This window comes from Arvicanthis niloticus, chromosome 17 (genome assembly GCF_011762505.2).
Source record: "Arvicanthis niloticus isolate mArvNil1 chromosome 17, mArvNil1.pat.X, whole genome shotgun sequence".
Classification (NCBI taxonomy): domain Eukaryota; kingdom Metazoa; phylum Chordata; class Mammalia; order Rodentia; family Muridae; genus Arvicanthis; species Arvicanthis niloticus.
Window position 1 is genome coordinate 51,649,801 of NC_047674.1, and position 11,395 is coordinate 51,661,195.

Sequence of the window (11,395 nt, forward strand, 5' to 3'; positions counted from 1 at the left end):
GTGTGGCCCCTGGCCCACCCTGTTTGGTTTTCCTGGAGCTTGGTCGCCACCTGGTGGACATTAGCGGATGTGACCCTTCTGTGGTTCGAACTGGCGAATTGTGGTGCCTGAGGCTGAGGGTCTCTGGTGGACAACACACAGTGATCTAACTTTGGTCAGCTAAACAGAATGAAGTCCAACGCAACACAACAGATGCAAGGGATGAAGAAATCACTCTTCCTCCCACCTGTAAATGTTACAGCTCTGAAGAGAAAGGTTTTCCCAGTGTACCTGTTACAGCTTTGAGGGGAAACGTATCCTGGCAGCTGGGAACCAAACAATTCCAAAAGATTACACTGCACAACAGACCTCACACAGACTTACTGAGAAAGACACAAGACGGCGTCTGCTTCTGAAGCTCAATCAAGAAGCAGCAAAGAACTGAACAGGAGGCAGGCTGTGTATAGAATTTCTTGGGATCAATGTTTTTTTCCTGGGTAGAGATATTCAGGGTGGTGATTGGTGGGATTTCAAGTCCTGAGCTTGAGGCAAGCTCAGGAATTGGTGAATTTTCAAAACCCAAACGTGAGCTCAGACATTTTACCCTAGACCACCTCCTTCCACTGTGACATTATGATCTCTGCAGGGACTAGTTAGGAAACACATACAGTTGAACTGTACATAGGCCATTTGCAGGCAGAAAGATATATATATATATATACATATACATATATATATACATATATATATTTATCTTCCTTTTTCACTAACAAAAGTTTATTTATGCAACCAATCAAATCTAGAGGTGGTTCCAGAAATGGTGACCCCCCTCTACCCTGCCCCCACCTGCCTGCACACATGCCGTCACCACTACCCCACAGTTTTGAACAGGCTTCTAGAAAGTATTTAAGGAAGAAGATTGGGCGAGGACCTTCCATGAACAACACTTTCTCCATGAGTGAAGCTGTAAAAGAAAAATTAAATTCTCCTATTCCAGGTTCTACCTCATCTGTCGAAGAGTTTTTATTCAACCACAAAAAAAAGTATAAGTATGTCATTTGGAGGAAAATGGATGTAATTGGATACGGTTGTGTTATGAAAGGTAAACTAATCCAGGAAGACAAGCATCTCCTAGATTTAACACACACACACACACACACACACACATACCACCATCACCACATACACACCACTACCTCATATACCACACACACACACCACAGACACACACACCACATACATACATATCACATACATACTATATATATATACCATACACACACATAACACCACCATATATACCACATTCACAATTCACACACACACAGACACACACACATGCACACACACATGCACACACACAGACCACCATCACCACATACACACCACACACACCACTACCACACATACACACACATACACATGCACGAGCACACACATGCGCGTGCACAGACATGCACGTGCACCCCCACGTAAATAGAATGGAGACTATTTGGGAAGAGGAAAAGAAAAGCAGAGAGCAGAATTGGGGAGGTGGGAGAAAAGAGGGTAATGGGGTGAATATGGTCACAGAGCAGAATAAACTTAACTCAAATGTCGGTCTGTAAACTCGAGGACGGTTCACCAGCTAAGAGTATATTACTGCTCTTCCGGAAGACTCAAGTTCAGTTCCCAGTACCCATGTCAAGCAGCTCACAACCTCTGTAACACCAGCTCTAGGAGACACTTCCATCTTCTAACCTTTTGATTGCCTGCAGCCATTTGCATATACACAAATATGCCTAATTTTTAAAAACAAAAACATTTTAAATGTCACTATGAAACTTACCACTTTGTACAATGAATTTACATTAATTGTTTAAAATTAGGCTATTATTATTATTGTTGTTATTTTTTATTATTTTACCTGAAACAGGTTTTCAATTTTCAACGCACACCGAATCTTCAGCTATTCAGAGTTGCCTTTAGTATAGCCAGCAGCTGAGGCCATATGGCAAGTCTCTCATCTGGTCTCTGGGCACACATTGCCAAAGCAGGAGCCAAGAAGAGAAGAAGTAAACATGTTCAAGTGTGGGAAGGCTGGCACTTGGAGCAGAGGGACAAACTGAACTGGCTTTAGGGAATGAGACAGATAGTTGGATATTGTTTACCGAATAACAAAATCTCAGTAAGAGGCAAAGCTTAATACTCAAACCCCTCTAGAAGAGGCATACAGCTCTAGCAATCCAAAACTGAATCATTCAACCGACCTGAGCATGTTGTTCAGAGGGTTGTAGGAGTGGTTGGGATTTTCAGCTGAAATGCCATTGGGTACTTGTTGCGGCCCTCTCCACTCCACGATTGGTGGCCACTGTTTCCCGGCCCAAGCTGCCACTCTGGTCTGTGGGTCAGGGCCAAGAGAGAGAGAGACAGAGAGAGAGAGAGAGAGAGAGAGGATAAAGGGGAAGAGACGCAAAGACTGGAGACAAGACAGAGGTTCTGATCAAGTCTCAAGTCTTGTTTATTGAAGGGAAATATGGGGTATTTATAGGCTTTTGCCACGTGCCTTGTAGGCGCGTGGATACCACGTGCCTTGCAGGTGTTGATATGACGTAAGCCTTACAGGCGTGGATACCACGTGTGCCTTACAGGCGTGTATGGCATGGATAGCTCGTGGATAGCACATGAACTGCATGCCTTGCAGGCATGGATACCACGTGCGCCTTGCAGCTGGGGGCAGTAAACAGCAAAACAAAATATGTGGGATATCAGAGTGTGCTTCAGCTGTTGTAGGCTGTTGAAAAACAAGTCTCACGTCAGGGTATATGGCTCAAGATGGCTGCAAAGCTGATAGCCGCTTTCTGCTAAAAGTTGGCTCCCAACAGGTACTCAAAGCTTAATGGGTGGTTGTTCTCTGGGAACTTGGAAGGTAATGTTGAGAGCTATGCAGATGATGCAGACTGGTTTGCAAAGTTTCAAGATGAAGCAAAGACTTTATCAGAGCCTTTGCCTGTTGATTTGTGTCAACCCGAAGCAAGTCAGAGGCATCTTGGAAGAGGAGCTCTGAATTGAGAAAATTCTTCCAAAAGATCTGGTTGTATGGGAGGAGACAGTCTGTTGTGAGTAGTGCCACTGGTGGGCCAGTGATCCTGGGGACAATATAAAATCAGGCTAAACAAGTGAGGAACAAGCCAGTAAGCAGCACTCTTCCATAGCCTCTGCACTAGCTCCTGCTTTCAGGTTCCTGCCCCCAACTTAGCTCAGCAATAGACTATGACCTTAGAGTTCTAAATGACATTAACTCAACACTCTCCTCCCCGTGTTGTTCATGGTATTTTGTCACAGCAACAGAAACCTAAGACAGGGCCATTTGTATGGTATCTTTGGATTAAAAACCTGTGGTTTCTCATCAGTTGGGGCTGAACAGTCAGCTATATTTAGCGAGATACCAGGATCGTTGAAGCTTTACTGGGATCAGCTGGGGCTACGAGATCAGCTGTTATTAAAGAAAAGAACAACACCACTGTGGTAAAATCTTCTCTGAATATTTTCTTGGGGTCAACACACAAAGCTGTGGTTCAGACAGGGTCAGGAGATGCTATCTTATGCTGGCATTAGACTTGGTAATATGTAAGAGTCTCCCAGGTTCTATTGGTTTGGGTTCAATAAAAATTTCAAGATTGAAGGGGTCATAGGTTGTGTCTGGGACTTGGCACTGTGTTAGGATTAGAGTCCCTATAGAGAGTCCAAAAGAAGCCACTGGGGAAGGCATGGCCTTATATGTAGTGGAAAGCTCCGAACTGAAGAGACCAGGGAGACAGACTGCCTTGCCACCATGTGTCAGGGTGGTTTTCCCTGAAAAGAGGAGAGGAGACCATGGGGTAAAGGAGCAGCCTCAGTTGCAGTGAAGATCCCAGCAAGTTGGAGATGCCAAGGCTGTAGGATGGTCACCAAGGACAGAAACAGTTGTTGAGTGGAACAGTCCAGAGTCTATGAGACAAACTGTGTGGCAAAGACGGAGTGATTGGAACTCTGAAGATTGTGAATCCCGGATGTTGTATACTGAACTACAGGATTTGATTTCTACTACTGGATATTGGTCTTATTTAGCTTTTATTGTAACCGTGCCCTGGTTCTTCCTTATTGGAATAAAAGATATTTAACTTGCTTCTAGTTTTACATAGTTGAGAGAGTTTAGACTTTCAAAGAGACATCAGATTTAATTAATTTATTTATTCATTTGTTTGAGAAAGGGTTTTTTTTTTTTTTTTTTGTATAGTCCTGCCCATCCTGGAACTGGCTCTGTGGGCCACCAGGCTGGCATCAAACTCTGGGATCCACCTGTCTCTGCCTCCCAAGTGCTAGGATTAAAAGCATGTGCCATCTCTCCTGGCTGAGCCATTAGATTTTTAAAGAGAACTTGAACTCTTTTAAAATGTTGAAAAATTTAAAGACAAGGGGACTTTTAAGAGTTACATTATGTTTTATATTGTGAGCTTAATATGAGATCCTATGGATAAACAAATGAAAGGTAATGGTTTGATTAGGATGTGTTTGTGTGACAATTTTACAAAGGGACAATTGTGCTAGTTAGTTTTTGTCAACTCACTGTAAGCTGGGATCATCAGGGAAGAGGAAACCTCAATAAAGACAGTGCAACCTCAGGATCAGCATGCTGGCAGGTCCATGGGGCATTTTCTGATTCTTGATTGATGAGGGATAGCTCCATCCTGCCGTGGGCAGCATCATTCCTGTGGTCTTAGGAGATAGCTGAGGGGCTGGAGAGATGGCTCGATGGTTAAGAGCACTGACTGTTCTTCCAGAGGTCCAGTTCCCAGCAACCACATGGTGGCTCACAGCCATCTGTAATGGGATCCGATGCCCTCCTCTGGTGTGTCTGAAGATAGCCACATTGTACTCATATAAAATGAATAAATAAATAAATAAATAAATAAATAAGGTAGCTGACCATAAGCCTGGAATGAGGACCAGTAAGCAGCATCTCTCTGAGGTGTCTGTTTTAGTTCCTGCCTCCAAGTTCCTGCCTTGGTTTCTCTTAGTGATAAACTATGATCAGGAATATAAGCTTTTTTGGCCAGGTCTTTATCACAGCAATAGAAAGCAAACCAAGACATGAGTAAATATTCTCTTTCTCTTCATTTTCTGGACTGAAAAAAAGTAAATACGGAGTCATTAACAACTGGCTGAAAGTTCCCACAGCCATGGATCTCTAGAGTTGGGTATTAAATGCAGTGTCTCACAGGAAGCAGGGGAACATCAGTGTATGTCAACCTGTCATCATTGCTTTTGGTGCAAGCAGGCTTGTATGAAAGAGAGAGAGAGAGAGAGAGAGAGAGAGAGAGAGAGAGAGAGAGAGAGAGAACTGTGGAGGAGAAAAAGTAGACGAGTTGTCTTAATTGTACTTATTTAAGTGTGTGTGTGTGTGTGTGTGTGTGTGTTTTGCTTGCATGTATGTCTATACAACACATGTATGCCTGGTGTCCATGAAGGTCAGAAAATGGCAAGGATCCTCTGGAACTGGAACTACACGTGATTATTCACATGTTAGATGTGGTCGCTGGCAATCAAACTAGGGTCCTCTGAACGAGCAGCCAGTACTCTTAACTGCTGAGCCATCTTTCTAGCCCCAAGTTAAATCTAACTCAGGCTTAATCTCACTTTATGATTTTACTCAGGGGCAGGTGACAAATGTTTTAGACAACTTCCGCTTCCTTCGTCAGCCTGAAAGAATGGCATTAATGGTAGACTTCCAATTAGCCACTGAGTGTACTCCCCAAACACAGCAGCTTAGCCACCCCTTGACATTTTAATTCCTAGTTGTCATTCAAGTGAACTTCCTGTATGGCTTTGATGCTGAAGCTTTGTTTTGTTTTTAATTTTTGGCACAGATCTATCAAGCAATCTCAGGTGGTTGGCTACCGCAGAGAAGGAAAATGAGGTTTCCCAGAAATCACTTCATTTCAAGTGAAGTGTTGCGTTTTTTGAGGCTGCGTTTAAACAGAGAATGTGGAGGACTGAGACACTGTGCTAACAGACTTGGCTCGTCCATCTATTCCCAGACTGAAGCAGGATTGTCTGGGTCATTTGACTCTTGCTTCACTTGCATGGGCAGATGGATGATGATGATGTGGCTGGTGCCGATCCCTGACTGAAAGCCTAGTAGCAGGCTGCATGCAAATCTGTGTGTTATCCTACTTTCCATGGTCCGCTGAAGCTGATAACTCAGGAAAAGTCACCCTCGTGACTCAGTTTCTACAGATAATGGTGGTAGTGATGCTGCTGGCATTGGTATAATCTCTTCTGATAGCTGAGGGATTCTTCCAGAGCTAACAAACAGATCAGAACCTGGAACCTGGACATGACTGAAAAAGTCAGCCATTGTCATTTGGAGACAGTCCCTGTGGATATTCTGAGGCTCAGACAAAATCTCCACAAATAATAAAATAAATGATAAAAACATTACACTCCCCACACTTTCATATTTAATTTATGGTTAGGAATCTTTGAAAAGAAGCCCAGGAGCTGGCAAGATGGCTTAGTCAGTAAAATGCTTCTCCTGCAAGCTTGAGGACCTGAGAAGTGGAGACAGATTGGAAAAGATACCCAACATGGACCTTTTGCTTCCACATTCCTACATGTGCATGCACACACACACACACACACACACACACACACACACACACACCACATTACACACAGGAAAGAAACAGAAGAATCTCAAAGACACATGACATCTTTTTACTGATAATTTCATATAATGTATTTGGATCATATTTGAGAGTGATTTGGTCACATACCCACTTCTCCCTATAACTCTCTCCAGATTCACTCCTACCCCAAAACAATACCCCAACTTCATGTCTTCCATGTTTTTTGTTTGCTTGTTTTGATAGCACATTAACTCCAGTTTATATGCCCATATACTTCTGGGTGTGCGGCCATCCATGGAAGGATGGCATGACCTACACAGAGTCGTTCTGTGAGAGAAAACTGACATGCTCTCCCCTAGAGGCCTCCAAGCTAGGTATGGAGGCTAGTGAGCCTCTTTCTGCTGCCAGCACATGATAACTTTACTAAGGTTTGTGTTTCAAAGTAGCCTGTGCATTCAAGCCTGAATGGAAGACAAATTTGTAAAAACACTTTGAGAGTCTGGTAAATTTCCTCAGCTGAGTTCAGTCAGCTTCAGAGATAAGCAAAAATGGGCACTTGTTAGCTCCCATCCACTGGAGATTATAGGTTCAGACACAGAGAGTGTAGGCTCAGGCACTGTTCCCAGGGTTCCCAGGTCTCCTTTGTTGACTCTGCCTCCCTCCACATTCCAAGACAAACCTGGGAGAAAAGACATCTCTGAGGCTAACACAGCTGCAATTGGAGGCATTGTGACTGGCTTAGCCTCAGCTGTGTGCTGGCCCTGCAGATACCACTGCGTTTGGCAGAATTATGTTTTGTGTCTGTAAGTTTTATTTCACACAAAGAAGTTCTTAAGTAAGCCACTCAACAGACTCCATTGGCTCCATGCCATTCTCAGGAATTTTGAAACTTCCTCTTTCTTTGATTTTTTTAATCCTCTAGACTCACCTCCTCCCCACCCTCAGGGCAGCTTCCCTTCTGGCTGACAGCTTGTATCAGTCCTTGGGATACAGGAAGTCACTAAGGATGTGTGAGCCAGGACTAAAGTAAGGCCAAGAGATGCTAACAGGCAACATTCATACTTCTGCTCTGCTGGGCAAGCTTAGACATGCGCCCCACCTTCTGTAGGAGAGAGGGAGAGATGCGGGGAGGCAGGAATGGGAGGAGGGAGCTTATGGAAGGTGCTCTCAGTGGCCACCTGGATAGCTAGGGCTTACAGGTTTCTATTCCTGAGAAAATAGTTGGTAGTCATTTTGCCTATGGCTGAGAACTTGCCTCTGCTTCCAGAACTCTCTTCATGCCCTCCTCCCCAATGTCTTTAGATGCTGCATTGTTAATTGTTTGTTTGGTCTTGGTTTTGGAGACAGGGCTACACATAGCTCACGCTGGCTGCAAACTCACCACGTAACTCTTTGAAGCCTTGACCCTCCTGCCTTCTGTCTCCTAAGTCCTGAGAATCTTGACACGCACCGCCACTCCTGGCCAGACTTCTTTTCCTAATTCCCTTGCTGAGAGAAATCTTAAAGCATTGCTAATTTCCCCTAGAGCTGGTGGATCACACATGGATCCAATTGTCCTAAATCTGTCTTGGCCCTGAGGGAAGCTGAGACCCAAATGAGTCCACGTTTCAGATCACTCTGGGACACAAGGCTGACCCTGGGTAACACTGAGGAAGGCTGGAAAGGACAGTGCCCGACTCTAGACCCGAAGCTCACTTTGGGTTCTGTCTCTTATAGACACATCTATGTGCTCCCTCCCATGCAAACACACACCCTGTACCGCTAACCTTCCCTGTCAAACCCCCTCACATCAGTACTTACAAACACACACAGGCAGTACTTAGGAATACCCAACATACCCTGGTGGGCTGACTTCCACTGTTAACTCTTTCTTGTCATCTTTTCTTTTACATCAAGTATTTATTAGAGGTCAGTCATGAGCATCATATTCACTGTCTTTCATTCACACTCGCAAGTGTTTTCAACACTCTGACAAATAGTATTCACTATTTAGTATTCAATAAATAGTATCCACAAATAGTATTCTGGTATACATCTTAAAACAGATAAACAAACAAACAAACAAACCTATATTTGTTTCTGTGTGTGGGAATGTCAAGGGCATGCAGGAGCCTCTGAGGCCAGAAGAGAGCTGTGGTTGGGTCCCCTGGAGCTGCAGTTACAGTTTTGAGCCATTTTAGCTGTCTTCATAAACATGTAGCAATATAAATAGATGATTAGTTAGACCAAAGACAGTACCCAAAGTAAAGGAAAACAAGCAAAAAGGGTTCTAGATAGTGTCAGATAGAGATTAGCTCATATTTCATAGCTTCTTTGCAAATGTCTGTCTTTTGATACTTTTTTGAAACCCATTGATGAGAGTGCTAAGATTCTGTCCTTGAGTGACCTGTGGCCTGTCTGCCGCACCTGTTATCTCTCACTGTCCCCATTTTACTCCAGGACAGGCACTAGAATTATTGGTGCTCCTGAGATTCTGTCAAGCTGTAAGGTGGACAGTGTAGTCCAGCAGAAAGGAGGGGTTCACATGCAAAGGGGTTAGGCTACAAATGGGCTGAAGGCGATTTTCTGCCAGGATACGTCTTCACTGAAGTCAATGGCCCCATCTCCCCAAAGGAGGAGGGAGAGTACCTACCCAGGGTGCTGTTAGCAAAAACAGTCACTCTGATACTTATTAGTTATCATCTGAAGATCTTTATTGGCAGTCTAAAAAAGCCAGGAGAATTCCAGTGTGGAAAGAGAGGGGCTCACAAAGTCGCACTCCTAGCTAGCATCTTGGCAACTGAGAGCTTCTAGGAGAGGCACTCAGTTCTCTTCAGAGTTGTACCCTGATAGGCCTGTCCACTCTTCAGTGGACAGTTCTACTCCCACACACATACGAGTGACATAAAGTGGCTTCCATAGAGGGTGGAGAGTTAAAGGGAAGGGACTGAGGATGGGCTTGATCCAACTATGCTTATTTACATGTTCTGAAATTCTCAATTTAAAAACACAATCACACTCCACCAGAGATCTCACATGGCTAGTTCATTTTTCTCCCTCTTAAGGGTGGCAAACTCTACTCTCTTCCTTCTTCATCTGCCACTTGCCTTTGGGGATCCAAAAGTCCCACCTATTCTTTCCACCCAACAATTGGCCCATGGCTTCTTTACTGATAGGTCAAGAACCAATTGGGGAACAGGACCTTAGCATCAGCTTAGGCAGAGTAGCAAAAGCTACATGTAACAAGTGCCTGTTCTGTGTCCTTTTGTTGCTCCCTACAAGCTAGTCTCCTATCTCTGCAAAGAAGGGACTCTTCCTTTACCCTCGAATTTGTTTCCAGTGCATGCTCTGTAGAGATGCAGTGACATCTGTGCCTAAGAAGTCTGCCACCTAAATCCTGGATTGCTCAGGTTGCTGGGAATCTTTCCTGTCATTAAACATCAAGAGCCAACTCTTTGCTGGCTGATGAGGGGAGTGGAAAACTTTCCTTTTTATTAGGTCCATCTTGAAACTTTCCTGTCCAAGCTGCATTTTTGTCAGCTTGGGACTACAGAAAGACAAAATATCTAAAAATACTTTTTAGACACACCTAACCCTCCAGAGACTTGAGGCCCCAGGGAGTGGGGAGGCCTGGCAGGTGTGGGAGGACATTCTCTTGGAGACAGGGGGGGGGGGGAGGAATGGGAGGAGGAACTGTGGGAGGGTGGACCTGGAGGGGAACAAAGACTGAACTGTAAAAAATAAAAGTAATAAAAAATGAAAAATAAAATAAATGATAAAGTTCTACCTGATGCCTTTGGTCTGTTAACATAATACAATATAATACAGTTATGCATAAATACCATAGAAAATAAACTATCATCATCATCATCACCGTCATCGTCATCATCATCACCACCATGATGCAGGGTCTCATGTAGCCCTTGTTGAAACTTGTACTTGAGGTGTAGAGTGAAAAATTATAAAAATCATTTTATAAAATATATACAAGCTTTTTCTTTACCCCTAGACCTGAGCAAAAGAATGCAGGTTCACTAGTTCCAGAAAGCGGAACTGAATGTAAGATTTCAGGCCTTCACTGCCCCAAGATACATTGGGGAGGAGTACATTATCCCTGAGTCAGAGGACACTTGCTAGATTAACATTCCTCAAGCCTCAGGGAAGAGAACCCTCCTGTGGGTGGGGAAGGCCCAAAGCAGGAAGATACATTCCTGACCACAAAGAAAAATGCAAGTCATCTAGGTGAGACTAAGAAATAGTTGGGCAAGTGACATGACAAGACCACATTTTTGAGAGGAATGGGTATACAGAGTGTTTTCCACATGGCCCTGATTCACTTAGGTTGCCTTCCTCTGGAATTATCCGTTATTTTTATGTTATATTTCCTTAGCAACCTTTCACCCCCCTCCTCACTCTCCAGGTTTGTGGTTTCTCCTTTAAAAACCCTTCTCAGACTGACTGGCTTTGTCAATTCAGCTCCTGGGTGAGCAAACGAATTGACCTTCGCCAGCTAAGTCTCCCTAATAAACTTCCGCTGATTGCATCCAGGTACTGTGTCTTGCGATTTTTAGGTGGCCGTGACTTCCTGAGACTTGAGTAAGGGTCTCCCGAGTTTGGGGGTCTTCAGAGGATGATCTTGAACTCCCGATTTTCCTGCCTCTGCCCAGAATGGTGGGTTACAGGTAAGGGCTACCAAGTTGTAAGGATCTGGGGAGCGTTCCTGGGTTTTATGCTTTGTTAAGCAAACATTCTATAATCTCAGATACATCTCCAGTTCACAAATAAAC